Source organism: Squalius cephalus, assembly GCF_949319135.1.
Source record: "Squalius cephalus genome assembly, chromosome: 3".
Taxonomy (NCBI): domain Eukaryota; kingdom Metazoa; phylum Chordata; class Actinopteri; order Cypriniformes; family Leuciscidae; genus Squalius; species Squalius cephalus.
Window position 1 is genome coordinate 45830296 of NC_137124.1, and position 24018 is coordinate 45854313.

At 38.9% G+C, this 24018-nt stretch overlaps 1 protein-coding gene across 26 annotated transcripts in view; it reads left to right on the forward strand.

Moving 5' to 3' along the window:
- Positions 1 to 24018, forward strand: part of LOC307155595 (receptor-type tyrosine-protein phosphatase delta) — an 846598-nt gene that overhangs the window by 401191 nt on the left and 421389 nt on the right. For all 26 annotated transcript variants that reach the window (XM_079866351.1, XM_079866375.1, XM_079866370.1 and 23 more), the window contains exon 6: positions 13952 to 14000. The gene's annotated coding sequence lies outside the window, so the exon portion shown is untranslated. The remainder of the gene's footprint in view (positions 1 to 13951; positions 14001 to 24018) is intronic.

Genomic DNA, 24018 nt, shown 5'->3' on the forward strand with positions numbered 1-24018 from the left:
TTTATTCATCCACTTTCAACGGAAGCCATTTTCCCCAGTAGAGCGAGACTAGCGTAATTATCCTAATTAGTGCTAATTCAACATGGCTGAGCCCATTTTTGTAATGAGCCCCTCATGGAGAGCTCAGAGGAGGAGGGTCTCCGGTCACCGCCTCCCTTTGTTGCCACAGTAACCGTTTCCGTAGCGACCCGCTCTTGACAGTGATGTGAAATGAAGAGGGGTTAATTTCCCTGTGAAGGGGCACACATTAAAGCTGAAATGAAAGAGAAAGTCAAATGCCTCCTGTTTGCAAATGAACTTCTGACAGACATTGGCAAAAAAAAAAAAAAAAACATATACATATACATAATGAACAGATCCACTACCAAATACAGCTTCAAATCAGACAGCATGTAAACATCACAAACCAGCCCTTGTGAAAAACATACACTTTAGCATATATTTTACAAAGAGTGTTTGTTACAGAATAATATATTTTAAAAAAAGGCTTAACTGTGAACTGCATGTAATGTTTTACATTACTACATAACTGCATGTTAATTGCAATGAATAAAAATGTGTTCTGCCACCCCAATGCACCTTGCATAATTATGTTGACAGACAGATAACTACTCTGCCAATCACCACACTGAAGGAGATACCCAGTTCACTTCGTTTAATGGATGACTGGAAGTAGGGTAAAACTGAAAGAAAATATTATACAATAAACATATGAATTTAAGTATACAGAATAAGGAATTTAACACAAATTGCTAGTATACAATGGCACATATGAAATAACAGTGCATAGGACTTCATACATGGATGTGAAATAAACTGACATCTCAAACTGTATACTGGCTCACTTCCAATTATATCAAAATGAGTGATTAACAATAAGTAAACATAGCAGCATAGATAACGTGTGTGCCTGATTGTTAACGCATGGTAAATGCACAGTACGCATATGTATAAGGATCCAAATGAAATTTTACTCTAAACATAAAATACAATCAAACATAGTTGAATCATTTCTTAACATAAATGTACATACCAACGATAACTCCCAAAAGACAAGAAATGTAGCAGATTGCTCATGATGAAAGCACACTAAAGGACAGCTATCTTCCATGCGGCAGACTGAAGCTGGTCTAACATTGATGATGTCATCAAGTCGCTGCTCTTAAAGGAGCCAGCACATATCTAACCTAACATCACATAAAGACAACACACTCCCCGTCTGGTATCACAAGATACCAAACCTACTATTAATAACAATGGAAGAAATAAATCAGTCTCTGAATTAGCCTGAGGGAAATGAGCATCACTATTTCAGCAATACTGTAGGTCTGATGAACAATTTTGACCCTTCCTTGTCCACAACCTTGATCTCCACCTTTCGCACTCTTTCATCTTTGCTTGGGAACACTTTAGTGATACGCCCCAGTGGCCACCTGTTACGTTTGGACTGATTATCTTTCATGAGAACTATACTGCCCTCTGTGACGTCTTGCCTTTTTGATTGCCACTTCTTTCTTGGTTGTAGTGTGGAGAGATAATGCTTTTGCCACCTGTCCCAAAAGGTAGATGCTAGACTTTGGACCTGTTCCACTGTTTTCTGTAGAGGTCGGCGCAATCAAAATCACCAGGTGGAATAGGACAAGGACCATACTTGTGAGTGAGCAAGGTCGAAGGAGTAAGTATGAAGGGATCCTCGGGGTCCATAGAGACTGGCACCAATGGTCTGGAATTTATTATAGCCGTCACCTCTGCCATGAACGTTGTGAGAACCTCATGAGTGATTCTGGATGGTCCAAGCTGAAACATCATTGAGTCCAAGATCTTCCGAGTTATTTCAATCATCCGTTCCCACACTCCACCCATGTGGGAAGCGTGTGGAGGGTTGAAGATCCAAGAACATCCTTGTTCTGCAAGAAACCTCTTCACTTTACCTTCATCCAAGTTGGAGGGGATGTTCAGTTCTCTGCACGCTCCCACAAAATTCGTTCCCCGATCTGAGTGTATCTGCTTCACTGGACCACGAATGGCAATGAAGCGTCTCAAGGCGTTTGTGAAACAAGATGTTTCCATAGTCTCTATTACCTCAGTATGGACAGCTCTGATGGTCAAACAGGTGAACAACACTGCCAATCTCTTGTCGTTTACAAGTCCACCTCTAGTACGATGAGCAGAAATGGACCAAGGACCAAATACATCAGTCCCTACGTATGTAAAGGGAGGCTCGGTGTTGACCCTTTCTATGGGTAGATTGGCCATCCTCTGTACTTCACTTCATCCACGCAACCTTCGACAAATCACACATGCGAAGATAAGGGAACATATGCATCTTTTTGCTCCCACAATCCAAAAGCCTGCCATACGAATGGCGCCTTCAGTGAAATGTCTCCCTTGATGTTGAGATTGCTCGTGATAATGTCTAACTATCAAGGTTGCAATGTGATGTCGTCGTGGAATAATGATGGGATTGCTCTCATCGAATCCAATGTTCGCATGAGACACACGACCCCCAACTCTCATAACTCCATTCTCATCTGAGTGGATTCAGAGTAAAGAGAGGACTGTTCTTCGAGATGTTCCTGTTACCCTCAATACATCGAAACTCCTCGGCGAAAGCTTCTTGTTGCACAGTGCGAATGATGGCACTTTTGGCTTGACTCAATTCACTCACACTATATGGGTTAGAACAGTGATGCCATCCTTCACAATTACCTGCATCTTTGTCCGGCTCTCTTTTGTAAGTCTGTATGATATGTATTAGACATGCAATGCCCCGGAGAAGTATCTTCCAGTTGGAGAAACGTTTGAAACGTTCTGAGCCCAGCTGACTGTGCTTCATTATAGAAATGAATGTTGCTACCTCAGGACGGACTTCGACATCTGCCGTAGGATCAACAAGGTCAAACGAGCCTGAAGTGAGGTCTGTCTGGTTCGGGCAGGACAAGAATGGAGGACCGGTAAGCCATGTTGTATCTTTCAGACAGGATGCAGGTGCGGATCTTGTGGCATGGTCTGCCGGATTCTGGTCGCTTGGCACATAATGCCATTGCTGTGGGCGTGTGCTGCTTCTTATTCTTAGAACTCGGTTATTCACAAAAACGTGGAATCTGCGTTTCTCATTATAGATGTAACCGAGGACAACTTTGCTGTCTGAAAAGAAGTTAACACTGTCAAACTCAATATCTATCTCAGACATTATAAGATCAGCCATCTGCACTGCCAACACCGCACTACAGAGCTCTAGGCGTGGGATGGTCTGCTCTGGACGGGGGGCTAGTTTGGCTTTCCCCAAGACGAAGCTTGTCTTGTAGCTTCCATCACGACTCAAACTTCTGAGATAAGCTACAGTGGCTATAGCTAAAACAGAGGCATCGGCAAAGATGCAAAGCTCTCTTTGAAAAGCTTCTGAAAGGTTGTCTTTGGTATAATGCCTAGAGACCTGGAGATGTCGAAACTCTTGAAGGGAGTCCTTCCATTGTTGCCAAGGTCCCAACCTTTCGAGAGGCAGAGGTGAGTTCTCTTATCAGAGCTTTATTCCGGATGACGACTGGAGCTGCGAACCCAAAGGGGTCGTATAAACCATTCACAGTAGAAAGAACTCCACATCGTGTAAATGGTTTCGTGTCACTTGACAACTGAAACATGAATGTGTCGGTTATGAGATTCCAACTAACTCCAAGGGTACGCTGTACAGGCACTGCAACCTTGCCAAGGTCCAGGTCTCTTAGATTACTGGCCCGATCATCTAAAGGAAATGCGTCCATGACCTCCTTGCTGTTAGAAGCAATTTTATGCAGCTTCAAATTGGAACGTGCCAAGGCTGTTTGGGTCCTCTTGAGGAGATCAATAGCAGCTGCCCCAGACGGTAATGACTTTAAGCCATCATCCACGTAGAAATCCCTTTCTACAAACTTTACAACGTCTGCTCCGAACTCTGCCTCAACCTCTTTTGCTGCTTGCCTGAGGCCATAAATCGCTACGGCAGGAGAAGGACTGTTACCGAAGATGTGAACCTTCATCTTGTACTCGATGATGGTCTTCTCTGGGTCATTATCTTCATGCCAGAAGAACCTGAGAAAGTTCCTATCTGCTGGCTTGACGAGGAAACAATGAAACATCTTTTGTATATCCGTAGTGATAGCTACTGCTTCCTTTCTAAAGCGCAAGACCACACCCAGGAGTCTGTTGTTGAGATCTGGGCCTTTCAAAAGTATGTCATTTAGCGAGACACCATCATACTGACAGCTTGAATCGAAGACCACTCTGATCTCTTCCGGCTTCTTTGGGTGATAAACTCCAAACAGAGGCAAATTCAAATACGTGAATCAAAAATGTAAAGGTCCCGTTTTTCCTGTGTTTTTGAAGCTTTGATTGTGTTTACAGTGTGCAATATAACATGTTCATGTTTCGCGTGTAAAAAAACACAGTATTTTTCACACAATTTACTTATCTGTATACCGCTGTTTTCACTGTCCTAAAAACAGGCTGATGACTTCCTTGTTCTATGAAGTCCCTCCTTCAGAAATACGTAACGAGTTATGATTGTGCCAGCGGTTCCTGTGTTGTGATTCGACAGCAGCTTAGCGCACGTTGCCCGGAAAGGTCACGCCTCTTACCATAACGTGGAGATGCATGCACTCAGTGTGATTATAAACATGTCTTTAATATTACCTTATCAATTTGAGCCGGAATCAGACCCGGAGAACATAGATGAAGAGGATCGATTAGAACCTGTTCAAGCACGACTTTTGCAGGATGTTTCACAATGGTAAGCTATTTATTTAGTAGTTGTCATACTTTTACGTTTGGCTGTTACCTTGAATTGGTTAAATTGTATTGTTAAATAACAAACTGTTATAAAAGCTTGTGGTGTATGGTTTTGTCCGTCTGTCGAATTAACGATGGTGTTGTTGAATTTTTAAAATAAGTGCATTGTTTATTCCTACCTTAGTTACACGAGAGCACGAGTTTTGATTAGTAATATATGTTTTATAGGTGTACATGTGGTAACTGTGACAAAATGCCAACGGAGGTTGAAAACATCTTTTTTTGTGTATTCCTGTGGGCGGAGGTTAGTCAAAAAACTGTTCTAGTGACGTCATTAAAGCAGCAAGTAGAGGGATGTAGTCCAAACCAGCCGTTCGCTGTAGGCTTTGAAAGGGGACTTCTGTTAAATAAAATATCTAGCTTGGCATTGAACTTTGAGCTTTATAATTTTACAGGTATTATTTATGCTCTAACAGCAACATTACACACTAACTAAAGTTTGAAAAATGAGATCACGAAGAACAGGACCTTTAAAAACGCATGTAAAAATATATTGCACAAACTGAAAAAATAATCCAAAATGATTAGAATAGCAAACAACGTGGTCACGGATCAAAATATAATAAGCGTGAATCAAGAAATAACAAGCATGAATAAAAACTTTAAACGCATTAAAAGTTATTTTGCACAAAACTTAAACTCATGGTCATGCTTTCGTAAAAAGTATGTTTTCCTTGGTTTTATTACTCTGTACTTTGTGCTCTCTTGCATTTTCTGCTCATATTTTGCTCTTTTGTACACTTGTGCTGTTTTTCTCTTCGCTCTTCTTTCTATGTTCTGTGCTTGCTTTCCCAAATGTTGCAGTTCGAGTTTCATGTAAAGTCGGGCGGGCTTAAGTGTCACCATTGGTCCACTAGTTCTAGATTGACAGCTACTCCTCTAGCCAATCAATCGAAGAGGGGAGTTGACGTCACACCAATGCGACTCGTGGCTACTGATGCATACTTATACAGGGGAAGTGGAGAATATCTCTGTTTTGTGAACTGAAATGGATGCTCTGTTATGTTCCGGAAATGTTCTGGCTTTGAATGCTCAGTTTGAAGGGGAAGGGCAAAGCTAGGATCATTCCGCATTCTGGCTTGTTCAACCACAAAGTCAACAAGTACAGAAAAGGGAGGAAAGGGGACTCTGCGTTGTTGTTTGAACGTATAACCCAGAGTCATCCACTTATCTTGTAAGCTGAAAGGTAGCTTTTGCACTATGCTGGCTATACCACGTGCAGTGTCCAAGCAAGCGAGACCCAGAAGCACTCCTTCAGATTTTGCTACGAGAAGCTCCATGAGTAGGTCCCCTAATTCTCTGAGTTTCTTCCAGTCTTTATTTGAAATCTTTGGGAAAGTCTCTAGTCTTCTGAGTAGTGAGCTTTCAACGACTTCGGGTGCACCAAAGGAATCGTCTAACCGTTCCCAAATCTTCACACGGCCTCTGCCAGGGTTCTCCACATGCACCGCTCTGATGCGTTTTGCTTGTTCTCTAGAATCTGCTCCTAACCACTGGACCAAGAGGTCCATCTCCTCCTTAGCTGTAAGATTGAGATCCTTAGTAGCAGTGAAGAATGATGCTTTCCATGCTCGGTAATTCTCAGGGCAGTCGTCGAATTGTAAAAGACCTGTAGAAACAATTTCTCGTCTCACCATGAATCTGATGAGGTTAGATACATCTTGATTCTCACCACTGTTTGCCCTAGGAGTGCTGTTGCCAAGTGGAACATGAAGATGTGGAGTTGGAGCACATGGTTTGACCTGCGGATAGCTGTGAATATTTATGGCTGTTTCTGCTGGTTGCATGTCGGAGTGCTGGTAAGCATGCGTTGGTAAGTGGCTGAGATCGTCAGGTGGTCTTACACAAGTGAAGTAAGGATTCTGTCTGTTACTGATGGAGGGAGAAAGCTTTACTCTCTGTGATGGCTTTGATTCATATCCAGCTGGGTAGGGGGCTTGTCTGAGAGCCTCCTCTGATTGCTCACCTGGGATATGCGTTTCAGGGTCAACAATATTATTTGAGAATTCGTAATGTTTAAAGTCTTTGCCTCTATCAAGAGCTCCAATCTCATATAGCGGCAGTTGTGACATACTCTCTTGGAACAGTTTGGCCGGTGGAGGTGGGGGCGGCCCCAAATCTTCTTCAACGGCAGAGGGATGAAGCTGTCCGTTAGCTTACAGTTTTGCTTGATCTTGTACATACTCTTTAGTTCTTTTAATACTGGCATGAGAATCAGATCTGTGTTGACTGCCAGATTTACAGCTTGATGCTTTGTCACTACTTAAAGCTGTTGATAGAGCTTCGGCTTTGGAAGCTACCTTCGACATCCAACACTGCTAATTGTGCTTCTAAACATGCCCTCTCTGCATCCAAACGTGCCCTTTGCATCTTTATCTGCATTTCTTTCTCTGCATATTTAACTTTAGCTTTGGCTTCTTCAGCTTCAGCAAGGGCTATAGCAACAGCAGGGCTAACACTTGAGGCCTTTGAGTGTTTAGAGGATGTTGACTGATTAGACCAAGTCACTAGGCTGCTAAGGGTTGGTAGCTTTGAGTCTTCCATAATGCAGAGGAAGCCTATGTTCAAGTCTTTGATTCGTTTGTTTCTTTGTCTGATTCACACCAGAAGAGGCACTCTGACCTGCACTGCTGTATATCTGTCCGCAAGGAAGTCGTTGTTTTACTGTTCTGATACCCCAATGCACCTTGCATATGTTGACAGACAGATAACTCCTCTGCCAATCACCACACTGAAGCAGATACCCAGTTCACTTTGTTTAATGGATGACTGGAAGTAGGGTAAAACTGAAAAGAAAATATGATACAATAAACGTATGAATTTAAGTATACAGAATAAGGAATTTAACACAAATTGCTAGTATACAATGGCACATAAGAAATAACAGTGCATAGGACTTCATACATGGATGTGAAATAAACTGACATCTCAAACTGTATACTGGCTCACTTCCAATTATATCAAAATGAGTGATTAACAATAAGTAAACATAGCAGCATAGATAACGTGTGTGCCTGATTGTTAACGCATGGTAAATGCACAGTACACATATGTATAAGGATCCGAATGAAATTTTACTCTAAACATAAAATACAATCAAGCATAGTTGAATCATTTCTTAACATAAATGTACATACCAACGATAACTCCCAAAAGACAAGAAATGTAGCAGATTGCTCATGATGAAATCACACTAAAGGACAGCTATCTTCCATGCGGCAGACTGAAGCTGGTCTAACATTGATGATGTCATCAAGTTGCTGCTCTTAAAGGAGCCAGCACATATCTAACCTAACATCACATAAAGACAACACAAAATGTATTATAGTTTAAATTGATATTAAATTAAACTTTTTGACCCAGTTAATATTACTTCTATTGTCTTTGAAATATAATATAATATATATATATAATCCCAATATTAATTCGATGCAAAAAAAAAATTAAACTGTACAATTTTTAATCTCATTCCAATGACACAATTCAAATACAGCAGAGGAATTAATTTTGTGCTCACTTTTTTTTTTTTTTTTTTTTACATTTTGCCATTTTACGCTTCATGCAATCAGAAAAGCTTGCAATTGATAGCCTCTATGTAGCCCCGCACCTTTTCAGCGCTGCGCTCATTATGTTCTGTTTTCCGGTTTGTATTTCCACAGCATGAAGGGAATCTCTAACGGATTCATGATTGAACCGCTCATTTTAAAATATTCCCTACTGACATTTGTTATGACATCCACTTCAAGCATAATAATATGGAAGTAAAATAATGACAAATGTTTTTGAAACAAAAACCTTGATGAATTGCACTACTTGAAAGAATATGCATTGCATTAACCGTGCTTGCATTTTAATGCATTGTATTTTTAGGGCTTGCATTTTTATGGGCTGAAATTCAACATGGTTGTATATTTAAGCTGTGAATATTTCAATTCAAAACCTTTCACAAATATTTTCATTATTAAAAATTCAATAATCCATATTCTCCTTTCAGATTTCACTTCCAAAATGTTCATTCTGTTAAAAAATACAACCTATATTCGACAGGCAATTTTCGGTCCATTTTATTTCGCTTGACAAATTCGTTTTCACAAATTCAGTGGTTCAAATTTGACAGAAAATTCAACATTTGGCATCTGGGAACGGCAGGAATCTCAGTAGATTGCCGATTGATAATCTCCATAGCTGTTAGTCGACCTCACCAGCAGGAGGTGCAAGCGGCTGTTGACGAAGAAAACTATAGAGCAACGGGTGGGAGACTCATTCATTCATAAAAACGGATTTACAGAAATAGAACAAGCAGTAAGTATTTGTGATGTTTATCAGGGCCAGTATATGGAAAAGCTGATAAAGACACAAAAGCTGTGTTTACTTTGAAGTCTTCACCGTTACTTTTGTATATAAGTTTTGCACAGGTTTCTCAATCGTGACCGAGATTATGTTATTCCCCGATGCTGATGTACAGATCAAACGTTAAATCAAACGTTAAGCCTTATATAGAGAAGCTGCTGCAGAACTGGTGATTCCCTCAATACGTCACTCTCCAGGATTCCCCTGTGGTCAGGACACTTAAAGTAACTCAATGGACAAAATACTGTGATGTAAAAGACCAAACTCCCACCTTATTGGAGATGTAGGCTATATTAATAAGCTACAGGCAAGCAGATGGACCAGAATATGAAAGTTTCACGCTAAGCGTTTCCCAGTGATGTACTGGCATAAGTTGGCAAAATGCAACCTATAGGGTCTTTTTGTTAATCTACCCAAGACAAACTTTCGTTTAAAAGCATAATTAGAATAGAAACGCCACTTTTAAGTTTGACCGTATTTTCGTTTTTCGGTCAGATTGCCTTTTGAATGGGAGTGCTAGGGGCACGACTATGATAGCATCAAAACCACTATTTTTAAAACACTAATCCCCGTTCACACCGCCAGCGATACGCAACGACAAAGTGACACGATCCCATTCATTTCAATGGAGCGCTGGCGACTTCCAGTGACCCAAGCGACGGTGACCGTTGGCGACAGAATGTGGCCGTGTCAAGCGACGCGAGACGCAACAAACGTTCAGAAATTTCAACTTTATGCAAATGAGGAGCGGTTTTCGAGAGAGACAACCAATAGGAAAGAATACTTTCAGTGGAGCTCACGTCACCGTCTCGAGTGCAGGCAAGACAGAAGAGTTTGAGGGCGATTTCACTGTTTTATATGATTTGACTGTAACCACATAGGCATGGATATAATAAAATGATGCATGGAAAATAAACTGTTGACAGTCTCAGTGAGTTTAATTCATACATTTATAGTTCGAGTGTTGTAATTTTATGATGCAATTTTAGCACTGCTGCAGTCCATTTTACAGTTTCCCCTGCATTATGTTGACTATTAGGGACAAGAAAATGTATTATTTGTCAAATTCGAATGACGTATTAGTGATTTATGACAGTATGAGTGAGTTTAATTTGTTGATTGATCGATTGTTAATCTAGTAACGTTAAATGATTTAATCCACTGAACACTGCTGTGGTAATATAAAAACACTCTCCCAACAGCATACTGTTACTTTTAATTATTTTGAGCCTAATTCCTAGTCAAATCATATCACTTGTGATGGTATTTTGTATAGATATGGCCAGACGTGCAGTCTACCAAAAACATTAGAGCGACAGCACTACGAACGCCCACAAGCGACTCTTCGTTCAGAGAGACTAGCGGCATACAGCGACAAAGTCGCTGGCGGTGTGAACGGGGCTTAAGAAGGCTCAACACAACATGAAACTTTGCCCGAAGTATTACCAGGGGCTCTACACATGAACTCGAGCATTAAGAACATTATTTGTGTACACAGAGTTTACTAAAAAGAAAGATTTTGAACAATTCACTGTAGCTGTTGTTGTTTCCGTCGGCCGCAACACCAAACACAAACTTTTTGAAAAAAAGGTCCAGGGCCCTGTTATTGTTCACAAATGTAATAGATCATTCAATTGATTACATCAACATATTCAATGGAAATTAAATTGATTAGAGATGATTTTCAATTATTAAAATTTAGTTAAACCATTAAAATGGAATCCAGAAACATTTAATTGGAAAACAAAATGGAATCCAGAAATAAGTAAATCAATAAAATTTGTTAAAAATTAAAATGAATTTCACCGAGCCCTATACATGTCTCTGATTTTCTGATCTGTAGATGTGCCCATTCCTCAATGTGTGTATGAGGACTTTTTCTTAACCTGTTTTTTTGTACAACAGTTAAAAACGGTGCGCCCGATCAGAATGAGGTGACTGACGTATGTGCTGAAGTTCTGTTCCAAATAGATGTATTGCATTGAATTGACTTGCAGTTTAAGATATATTTCAGGAATTGGATTGGATTCATTCACATTAATGATAATCAGTGCATGTAAACATACATTTTGCTTTATATAGCGAATTTTCTGGCCTACAGGTTGACATTCAGCTCAATGACATTTGGATGCTAAAAATCTTAGCAACAGTTTTTACGCTATATAGTGCTTGTTCTTTGTATATTGATTATAATAATGATTATACTGTACATGTTGCAATAATTACCGTACATGTCCACTAGCGCAGAATGGCTGGAGCTGAGTAGACATTTTCATTATATTCTCTATAAAAGCTGAGTGACACGCTGCTGCAGGGGATCATAGGATTCCCAGCGGGGAGCACATGACTGCTGAAATGTGCAAATGAATGGATTTAGTGCAGAGATCACATTGTTGAATGTTACTGTGTTTAATGCAGGTTTCAAATGCAGTTCAAATGGACTGTGGCTGGACTAATAAAAGTGTATTAAATAGGCACATTGGGCTCTTGAGAAGAAAGTATTTGTTTTTCTCAGCTGTATATATATTATATACCATATATATTATGAGTTATAATTAATTGTAAATATTTAAATGAGCTTAACAATTTGTGTCTTTAGTTTTATTTTCATGGGGACTGTTTTACATTCCTTCCAGTCAGTGTTGTCATGGATATTCATTCAATCATCACACCTGTTCGTTATTTAGTCATCATCACTTTGTATTTTAGTTCTTCTTTGTTCTCAGTTGAGTTTTCTGGTTTTGTCGTGTCAACACGCTGTTTCTTCGTACCTGTGGATTACCTAAGTTTGTTTTATTTAATAAAAACTTTTTTTTGAGAGAGAGAGAGCCGATTGTTCTCATTATGAGCAGTTTGCTAGATGCCTTTTCAATAGACAAATTGTATCTTTTTAATATATTTTCTTTCCCACACACACACACACACACACACACACACACACACACACACACACACACACACACACACACACACACACACACACTCAAACACAAGGCTTCCTGAAGACAAAGAAGCTGGTGATGTTTATTTCAGGCATCTACTGTATTTATCGTCTTTGGCCAATGAAATTGGCGTGTTTCCAAATGTCTCACACAGAAGCGTTCCTAGGCAGTGTCATGATGCAGCGTCAAGTGCCTTAGAAAGGGAATTTCATTTCTAATTTTCAATTTTAATTTTAGAATTTCATTTCTGATTAAAAAAAAACAAACAAAAGTGCACAAACCCTTCACGTAGATCAGCAATCAGAATCAGCAAAATATTATTATTTTAACAAAATAAGAGGGAATAAAAAATTTAAACATTTGTTATGTGAAATAGCTTATTCAGGACAGTACTAGTTAAAAAAATTAAACATCTGTAATGTGAAATAGCTTATTCAGGACAGTACTAGTTAAAAAAAAAAAATCCTGTTGTCATTTTTTTTTTATGAACATTTTGCAGGTTCTGCAAGGTGTTTGTGAACAAAAATTGTATTCCCTGATTCACAACATCTGTTTTCATCTGAAATATTTCCAAACATTGTGTTTGATTTTGTATATTTCAGCCTGCATATATAGTTTTAACGTACATTATGGGCCCAAAATAGGCCTCTCAGTGAAGTAAAACCTGACTTCACGAGCACATCCTAACTGACCCTGATGTTTGTCGATAATGGAAATTAAATTTAAAATTTAAAATATACAGAAACTGAAGACAGAGTTTAATTTGCCATAAACCCTTAATCTTGATGTTCTTGTTGGAGGTGTGGATTAGTTTTAAGGACACGCACACAGATATATCTGACAATATAATTTCTATCCAGAGAGAAATGTCTCTATTCATCCTAAATTTACATGTATTGAGGTTTGCTGGTCACATTTTGTGTTCCTCCAAGCATATAATCAACATTTCTAATGAAAAATAACAATGTTACGGCACAATTATCCTAAAATGTCAGAGTCGCTTTTCAATACGACTACTGCCAAATGAAATTCAAATGAGTCATCATTATGCATATTTTTATTTCTACAAGATACAAATGAAACATCATAACAATTAAATATCTGAGTGGCATGTCAGTGATTAAAGGGATAGTTACCAAAAAATTAAGATTCTGTCATCAATTTTCAAATGAGGTTTGCACAAATGATGCCATTTCTCCATGTTGCTTTTTTCTATACTTAAACAGATCAGTGTGACCATGACTGACAGAGCTTTTTTTTGCCCTTTTTAGAGTTTAACAGTCGTGGTCACTTAGATCTGTTGTTGTATCTGTTGCAGCATGAAGATTCACAATGTATATATAATGGGGCCTGTAAGACTCTTTTTTTCTTTTAAATAAATAAATAAATTTTATTTAGCATGGATGCATTACATTTATCGAAACGGGCATTTATTATGTTACAAAATACTTCTGTTTCAAATAAATGCTGTACTTTTGAGCTTTCTGTTCATCAAAGAATCCTAAAAATAATAAGAATAAATAATAAGAATAATAATAATTGATAATAATAAAGTTTTCCTTGAGCATCAAATTAGCATATTATAAGTATTTCTGAAGGATCATGTGAAAGTGAAGACTGAATAAATGATGCTGATTCAGATATGCACCACAGGAATAAATTACATTTTAAAATACATTCACACAGACATAGTTATTTTAAATTGTAATAAATAAATCATTAAAACTCTTGTTAAATCTCTCTCTTTCACAGAGAATCACATAAGTTTAATCATGATGACTGTTTGTATATTTTCATATAGTTTCTCATATGAAATGTTTGTATTTTTTGCGCAGGTCTCCGGAGGGAAAATGTTCCACTGACTTTCAGTTCTGCAACCTCAAAGTAAGATCAACTGACACTAACACACACACACACACACACACACACACACGCACACACACACACACACACAAAATGCACGAACAGCTCTGAGAAGCCTGTACACATGTATGAACCAGTGTTTGAGGCTAATCTTTGATCAGTTAATAAGTGATAATTGGTTTGGTTGTGATAACATTTGAGACAGATGAAGATGAATATGTCTGTTTGTCTCTGCTGAAGGCTGCCTGCGCCGTCAGGCTTTGATGGAGCTGTGAATATGGATCTCTTAATGCTCATCTGATGGGCGAGTGTGATCTGTGTTTGTGATCATTGGTGTTTGCCTGCATTGTTTTGCAGAGACGATCATCAGCGCTGATTTGGCACACACTTGACTGCTGAATTTGTCTCTATAATGTGCTGTTGTTTCTTGTGTTCGGTCTTGATTTCTTGCAGATGTTACAGAGATCCTACTGATGAACGATCAAATACATTCATTTGCCACCATGTCTGAGATGAACAATAGATCCGGTTCTTCAGGATGTGTCATTTGAACAGATCTGCATCCACTCTTATTCATCTTTAATCGAGTCTAAAGCCCAATTTATACTTCTTCGTCCAACTCATGCTGTAGCTACGTCATAGGCTGTGTGTAGCACGCTTAGTCTACGGCATACCCTGACGTGCACCTCTCCAAAAATGTAACAACGCGTCAATTCTACACGGACCACAAGCGCTGTGATTGGTCTGCTAGAACCCCTCCCTCGGGTTTCACATGCTCCCTCTGCATGTGTAATTGCATGTCAACGCAGACAACGACGCAGAAGTATAAATGAAAACCAACGCATAGCCCAAAGCGGTGTAGGTCCGACGCAGAAATATAAATCAGCCTTAACCTTCGGTCTTTTCTTGAACACGGTTACTATCAGTGACTTCTATCAGGTCCTCTCCTCACTGCTGTTCTTGACATTCAATTTAACCTGTTTTTTAAGTTTAACTGTTTTATCTGTCTTCAACTTCCCTGTCTGCTGTCTTTGACATTACAGTCTGTAGTGAAAGTAGGCAAATTTCAAACAGCATTTTCGCTCCCTTGAAGGGCACTCCGGGAAGGGGACGCCATTTGTTGTGACTTTCCAAATGAAAGTGAATAATTGAATCCCTTCATGAAGGGCCCTTCCACAAGTCTGTTAGCAAAGGCTACACATAATGATCACTTCAAGGAAGTTATTTTATCATTTATGGTTATGTGACCCAGGGTGGCGATTCATTTTAAAGCTAGATGTTGGTAGAGTTCAAGTGAACATATAAACAGAATAATTCAAGTTGTTTTGTTTGTGATATATTACACACATTTTTGCCATATATTTCATATGAAGTTTAATTGGTAAGAAATGTGTTTAATATTAGATACGTTAAATGTGATTACATGCAGGGTCCAAAGATGAGACAGCAAGTTTAAAGTTGAGAGTAGACACACACACACACACACACACACACACACACACACACACACACACACACACACACACACACTTTGTGTCATTTTAAAATTTATATTATTTGCAACAATTATATTAACAGCAATAATAAGAAATTCAACTTATTACTAAAATTACATTTTATTTAATATTATTATTATCAAAAGTTCAACAAAATAAATATTGTAAATTAGCATTGTTATATTTCACTGAAAAAAAAAAACTTTTAATATGAAGATATTATTGTAGTTGTTGGTTGTTGTTTTTATAGTAATTAATTGATTTTACAGCACAACAGTATTACAATATTAATTATTAATGTATGTTGTTAATATTTACATCTTTTTTAATTTATTTATTTTCATAAAGTTAAAACATTGAGCTTTTAGTTTGGTTGATAAGCTCTTCACAGAACAGTTTAAATAATTTATTAAACAAAATTATGGTTTAAAACCACACAAATTTCACATGTGCAAAAACACATCAAAACATACTTTGCACATGGAAAACGTTTTGGGTTATTTGACTGTAAACATGTTCCCTGAAAAAGCGGGAACGAGATGCTGCCCCAATATATATATAGAGAGCCAACAAGCAAGACCTCTGTCTTATAACTATTAAGACACAACAAGTTTTGGGTCATCCATCTCAGAAATACAATGTGAGGGAAAAGAAACATCCACATTTTGACCAGGCTTAGAGTGAATATAAATCTGAGTGGGATCTGTATAAAAGTGATAATTAACCCTGAGTGGTCTTAACAGCAATCCAAGAGGACATATATAAATGCTAAAAAGCAAGTGGCCTAAAATTTAACCCTGACGGACACCATTAGGGCCATAGCCAATCTCAGGCCAGAAACCACTCATAAAAACAAACTGGAGGTGATCAGAGAGAGATCTAAACCAGGTTAAACAGTTTCAAGTCGGTTGAGTAAGAGATTGTGATTGACAGTATCAAAAGTACTAAGATCAAGAAGGATAAGGATGGAGAGAGAACCAGAATTTACAGATCATTGGTGACCTTGACCAAAGCTGTCTCTGTGCTATGGAGTTTACAAAAACCAGACTGAAGGGGCTCGAAAAGATTATTAACAGTAATGTGATTGTGTAGCTGTCACCATGCCACCACACAGATGCCATGAGACCTAATATTCTCTGATACTGATGAACAGTAACTTTCTGACCTAGCCTGATGTTGCTAAGATGATGGTGTTTAGAATGGTCTCGATACGTGCGGGAGACAGTCGTGCCCGCAGAGTGACCGAGTCCCATACAACTCCGAAGTACATCGTCCTCTCAACCCCAGAGAGACGAGATGAGCTAGGACAACATCTCGATGTCGAAGCGCACGCTCTTGAGACTGAGCCAGTATCCACCAGTCGTCAAAATGCGGATGCCCTGGAGTCGCAGAGGAGCCAGATGCATTTCATGTATGTGCGGGGGGATAAGGCTAGGTCGAATGGTAGAACCTGATATTGCTAAGTTTCACCCCCAAAAGCAAACCTCAGGAACTTCCTGTGTTGTGGCAGTATTTCTATATTAAAGTACGCATCCTTGAGATGATGAACCAATTGCGATGTTGGATTTGTGACACGGCCATATTGATAGTTAGCATCTTGAACTTGAATGTTCTGAGGGAACGATTCAAGCTGCGAAGATCTAAAATCGGATGCAACCCCTCATATTTTTTTGGGATCCTCAAAGTACTGACTGTAGTAGCCTGACTCTCTCTCTGGGAGGGGAACAGGTTCTATGGCCCCTTTGCCCAGAAGAGATTGCAGTTCTTGTGACAGCAGATATACCTGCTCCGGGTCTACAGTAGTGGGGACCACACCGTTGAAACGTGGAGGGCGATAAGCAAACTGTATCCTGTAACCTTTTTCTACTGTCTTTATCAGCTGGTTGATGTATTTTTACGCATCCCGTCCCAAGGGGGGCCACCCCCACAGACCTGGGCGCAAAGCCATCAGGACTTCTACTTCTTTGACATGATAGTCCAGATGTCAGGTCTTCTTTGAGGCTGCTGAGCACTACAAGCCTATCCCCAGTCTTGACGAGGGGTCTCTGAGGGCACCTCACGTCTCTGAGAATGACTGGGTTGGAGCTGGGTGGCCGACAGCCCCTTCCCATGAGTGTGGCGAGGTAGGAATTGTACAAACGCCTCCTTGTACTTCACGAAAGTTGAATATGTTGACATTGAAGGCGCAAAGACACGCAATGTGTAAGGTTTCCCCCATGATCGAGATAACTTGTCATGGAGGTCCACAAAGAAGGGGAGAGACTGTTGTTGAGGCCCCTCCCCCTGGCCACCGGACAAAAATCTGTGCTCTAATTTAGAGCATTTGGGGGTCTCTTGCTCTCGTGGCCAGTCTTAACCCCCTGAGGTCGGCTATCGCGCCGGCGCGATAGGCTCGTTTTTTTCCGTATGAGTGCAAAAAAAATAATAGAAAAAAAAATATTATTTTTTATCTTATATGCTTGTGTTATACATCAATCGATCCTGTTTAGTGTGTATTTTTTTTGTGTATGCTCATAATAAAAACAAAGTGTTGTGCTTTTCGCCAAATAAAGAAAAATAAACATGATGCGAGTTCTGCCTACTCTCCGTCAGTGAAGTCAATTCTGAAACGCGTCCGAAAATGAACTGTAACTCAGCGAATACTCAGTCAAACAGGCATACAGTCACACAGGCATGAAGCTTGAATTCTCTTATTTCAAATGAAGTAATTTTTATAAAAAACAAATATTCACAGTTTATATAATATGTATGTAAAGAGAGAGATGTCAGTCGTTCTCATCTCAGCTAATTAAGTTTTAATGTGACTCCGCCTACGGAGACCGCGCTATTCAAACGCAAATGTGAGGCGATCCATACAAACCTGTGAAACGCCCACATCCGCTGGATAAGGCCGGTGAAACACTGGATGCGTGGCGTTGTCTCAGCTGCGTGGCGTGTCCGTTTTTATTTCGGCTCCCATGTTAACAGTTTATAGTTTGCACACTGCCTGTGTGAGACGTCTCAGGCGCGGCACGAGCCGCGTGGAAAACGCGTGCATTCTAGAAATAGAACCGACGCCTATTTTTCACGCGACACGCAAGCGTCTTGGAAGCGTTTCCATGCAAAATTGAATAGGAAAATCTGTTTATTTGTCATTTTGACACGAATACATATTAATAAATGTCCTTTTGATGTTTAAAAGTGTCTAGGTTTTGACATAAATGCAAATATAAATGTAATTTTACAAAATATGATCGATTTTCAAATACTGCTGTATTGAATGAACAGCTTTTAGCAAACTCTATTGCTATACTGAGATGAGGAATATATACTGTATGTGTTTTGTCAAAAATAAAGTCATCAACTAACTAATGAATCCTTTACTTTGAAATACGTATGATAAAATGTTTACTTTAGTTTTGAAAGACGTTGACTAGTTTTGAAAAGATTATAAAGTATGTATGTGCATGCATATATATATGTGTGTGTGTATATATGAAGAGTTCAGATGCAAAAGCCTCTAAATGCCATCTGAAATTTTCTCCTAGAATGATCATTTTTATGAAGCTTGTATATTTAAGTTAGCTATAGGTGACACACCTGAATGAATGGCTCATTAAGTATGCAGGGACGTAGTCTCACCAGGTGTGAACTACTAAATATGCATGATGCTGTTGGAGCGTTTACGCCCCATCCGCATATTGGCTTTCCAAACTAAAAGTGTTTCACAAAACTAAAATCAATGTATCGTTTTTTTGTGGATGATTAGGCAGGATGATTTTCATATCATTTTGAAGAAAAAACACTAGGCGATGACATCCATTAGTCAAAAGTCTTATTGCCACATATTTAGTATGTGTTTTGTGGCCTTATTTCAGAAACTTTCATTTTTAGTTTTTTCGATAACCATGCATAAACATTATTCTCTCAAAAATGAAAACATGTACATACATGTGGCTCACATATTATGGAAGTCATGTTTGTGCTATATAGAGTGAATTTACACCTTTGCCATTAATATGTTTATAAGCAACTGAAAAAAGCACAAATGTCAGGGCATGTCAGAACATCTCAAGGACCCCAAAAACACCCCAGACCCCAGAGGGTTAATTGTAACCTGGCCATTGCACAAGGGACCACCTCGATTAGCTCCTCTTGCTCTTTGTCATCACGGGAGGAACGTTTGGAGGTGGCGAACTGATATCCATGCCAGAAGCAAAAGATTCACTGTCTGATGAAAACACGGATGCACAGACTGTTTACCTCAAGTGTTGCAGCAGGGCGATTGCGGGCATTGCTAAGTGTTCACTGTTAAGGCAAGACACTACAGGTGAATAGGGTAAATTTTTAAAATAATAGATATCACCATGAAACTTCCTCATTTGATTACTTACACAAGTATATAAAAAATGTGAATGATTTATTAACAAGTCCTTCTGAAAATATCTTCAGAATACTGCTAAGTATATAACTGGAAAGTTTGGTGTACATAGGTGCTACATAGGCTGAGATGTTTGTACTGGAGGATGACAAAAAACTCATTTTGAGAAAACGGCAGTTAAAGATTGAAATAGCTCTAAATAAGATTTTGTCATTAGCTTTAAATCCCCCTTTGGACATTCACGATTGGTTACTGATATAAAGGAAATGCCCATATTTGGGTTACATAGTGTTGTGCAAGAGACTCAGAGCTTTACAACGATACCGGTCATGACAGACTTCAGTTAACAGACGGAACTCGGCATGTCGCGTTGGAATGCAAACTTCTTGGTAAATTTGGGAGAAACTTACTGCCGCAAGTAAACAAAATGTGATAAAATAAACATCTTAATGTATATTTTCAACGTTTTCTTTATAGCAGCTTGAAAGAACACATATTAAAGGAGTAAACTAGCCCAAAATCTCAAAACTGACCACTGCATGAAAAATCTACGTTTTTGAACTGAGCGCTCGCCTTGCTTATTTCCAAGCATTTTCCTTTTCGCAAAGAATTTCTCTGCACACTGACAGTCGGAATCTAACTCTTAACAAAGAGTGACAGACAGAGAGAGCTTGCACACACACACACACACACACACACACACACACACACACAGACACACACACACAGTACGGCTATCTCTGAAGACAAAGACCTGAAGATGTACCTGTAGTACATATAATTATAGCCTCTACTGAGCACGCATTTCAATGACATCACCATCAGATGCTGTCAAGTTCAAGGCCAAGTTCCTTGGCGTGTTCACACACAAAATTCACAGCCAGTCACACACAAAGGTGTTCCCATTAGTGCTGACTCAGTACAGCATTAAGTGTAGCTTTTGAAAGGGAACGTGGTTTTGGCACAGTTCCTATGTGAAATACATGTGATCACACGTGGAAAACATGGTAAATGAATGTGGTTTTTTTTTTTCTGTACGATTTTTGAGTGGATTTGTATTCAGATTTCACTATGACAGTGTGCCTGGAAATACAAACTTAGGAGTCAGCATAAAAAACAGGCCATTACCATTTCTATCACCACTGTCATTTTTGTTGTTGAGAAAATGGTCTGATTTTACATTGGAGTGAGTTTAGAGGAGGTGAATTAGTGTGATTCAGCTCTGAACGGCCTTCAGACACGATTTACATCCCGCAATTTACTCAAGTTCAAACAGCCAAGACTGAAGGGTTGTCTGAAATATCTCGTCTGTCTCTCTGTCCAATAAATCTGTCTCTCTGCGGAAACACACACACACTGTTGCTTATTTCAGTTGTACAGCAATCAGGACTTATCATCATCATTATTGATATTATTATTAATACTAAATAATACAACATCTGATTTTGCTGAACAATTGCAGATTTGCTCCACAATTTTTTGCAAAGGTTGTGAGAGAAAAACACATATGTATTTGAATTAGACAAAGTAAGCAGATATACTCAACCTCCTCACTGAAAATTAGTACCATCTGAATAAGACTAGAGTTAACATTTCAGTTTTATTCAAACCAGAAATGAAGTTGTCTGCTGGTTGATTGTACATTCATATACTGTGTGTGTGTGCTTGCATGTGTGTGTGTGTATTTGTTTGTTTATTTTTTATCAGAGTTTGGTTTTAAAATTGTAATGCAATCAGATCTAAACGGTTCTGATAACCTGAGAGATGGTTGACAAATGCAAAAACATGTTACTCTAGTTAACATGAGAACATCAGTGGCATGGGTCCCATCCTTTTCCAACTCGCGGCCCACACAACCAAAAACGTAAGTTTCCATGGCCCACAGCAAGAATTTTATCTGGCTCAACTATTTATGTTGTGTTGGTTAATGAGGACTTAGAAACGGAGATTGTTGACACAGTCTTTATTGAATAAACTGGCAATGAATATTAAATGTAGATAATGGGTTACAGAGCCCAGGCTCGGCTCCAGAATCAAATCGGGTGCACTAGCCTTAATACAAATATATCAGACTTTTGTCTCGTCCATTGCTATAGTCACTATCTCAATCATTGCGATTTCGAGAGTTAATTCCGCATTTGTAGCGTATACACAGCCGTTAATCAATGAAGCTGTCTACATTGCACAAAAAAAATCTCTACATCGTGTCTACACTTTGTTTGTTAAAGTGAGAGGATTCACCAGCTTGGATTACTCAGCACTGAACATCTGTGATTGGTTACATTGCTCAATGCTGCAAAAGCATGTTGTTAATAGAAAAAATTTACGTTCTCCACAGCGCAAACAAAAATACACACTGTAACGTTTGCCAAATCTGTTTCGCCAATATCCTATTATTACAGCTTCAACTACTAAGGGTGCCCAGAGGAAAGATTTATTGCTCAGTAGTTGCTTTTCCTAAGCTCGGGAGACTTGTGGTTCTCATATATCTCTCATTTTAGTATCCAAAATGTTCTCCTAAAATTCCTTAGGATAAATAAAAATAGACAAATGAGACATGAGAAATATTTTAAAAAGAATAAAAAAGAGTCAAAACTGAGAATGTTGTAGAAGAAACATAGAACATCTCTTTATTGTCTTGCTGCAGTCTCTTTCAAGACTCCATTATATGAATATTGTATTGCTCAGAGGTTGCTCTTTATAAGCTTAGGAGACTTAGTTGTGATTCTCAAATATCTCTTATTTTAGTATCAACTGTGTCTCATCTTCTGGTAGATGACATGACTACATCACCTGGGGCCTCATTTATAAACGTTGCGTACGCACAAAAGAAGGCGTACGCCGCTCTCTACGCAATAATTGGTATTTATAAAAAGCAAACTTGACGGGAAAATGTGCGGTCCTTCACGCAAGCTCTCACCCAGGCGTACACACAAAAACGGGTGAAATGAGAAATGGCGACACCGTCGGCAGATGGAAGAAACACGTGAAAGTGTGTGAAACTGTAGACCGTTGTGTAAAAGAAATGGCAATACTGCCTCTCATAAATAGCCTAACATGAAGACTTCACAAAGCAAGTCTTATTAACAGCCTACACGAACAGCCGTTTGATCGATTTGCAGTGTAAAACAAACAAAATCCAACGAAAATTACAACAGAAATGCAAATGAACACATATTTGCGAAAAGAAAAGTGAAATATGTTCTGCAATAATATTGGCATGTTATGCAATTCATCCTTATGAATAATATGGTAAACAGAACGAAATAATGTACAAAACTGATATTCTCGTCAATGTGTCCGTCTGGCGGAGCAGATAGATGCAAGATAGACAGATAGATAGATAATTAGGGAGATATATAGATAGATAAATAGATGTATTAATTGTCCACTGGGGAAAGTTATTTTCATAGTAAAAATTTCTTCATCAGCTACGGAATCATGGTATTCATGCAAAGCCTATATGCCTTTAGTTTGTTTTATTTTGATAAAATAATGTATGACGTAGGCTATGTCTCAACCATTCAGAAAGCTGCAAGAAATTACATTTGCGCTGAACTATTTCCCATTTCCACGTAGATTAGCCTATAACCGACATCAGTAGCCTAGCTTGTCACACTCTGGCGATGGAGCGCTATAAACGCTTTTTTGCCTCGACTTTGATGTCCGACCATTTCTTTTTTATTTCAGCCACAGTCCGAGGTTGTGAGGCTACAGCATTTACGGCGTCTGCAACCTTTTGCCACTCAAGTGCCTTTTTGGCATTAGTAATGCCCACACTGTGCCCTTCAAACAACATTTTTCTCCTCTTTTCCACCTCGCCAACGATAACTTCTACTTCACATTGAGTGAAGTTATGTTTTTTGATTTCCTCCATGTGTTTGCCATGATTTCGCAATCGATGAATATTAATTTGTGGGCGTTTTACGGACTATTTATGGGCAACTATGGGCGTGACATGAAGCCGCAAAAGCTGCGCTACATTTAGAATTGATTGTGATTTATTAAGGGAAAACTGCGTAGGATGTGCGTGCGCACGGTTTTATAAATCCGAATATTTCTGTGCGTACGCACGTCCTATGTTTCATCCGTACGCCACTTATGACGCAAATCCTACGCAAAGTTTTATAAATGAGGCCCCTGGACTCTTTCTACATTGACAACAGTTCAAAAATATCTGTTT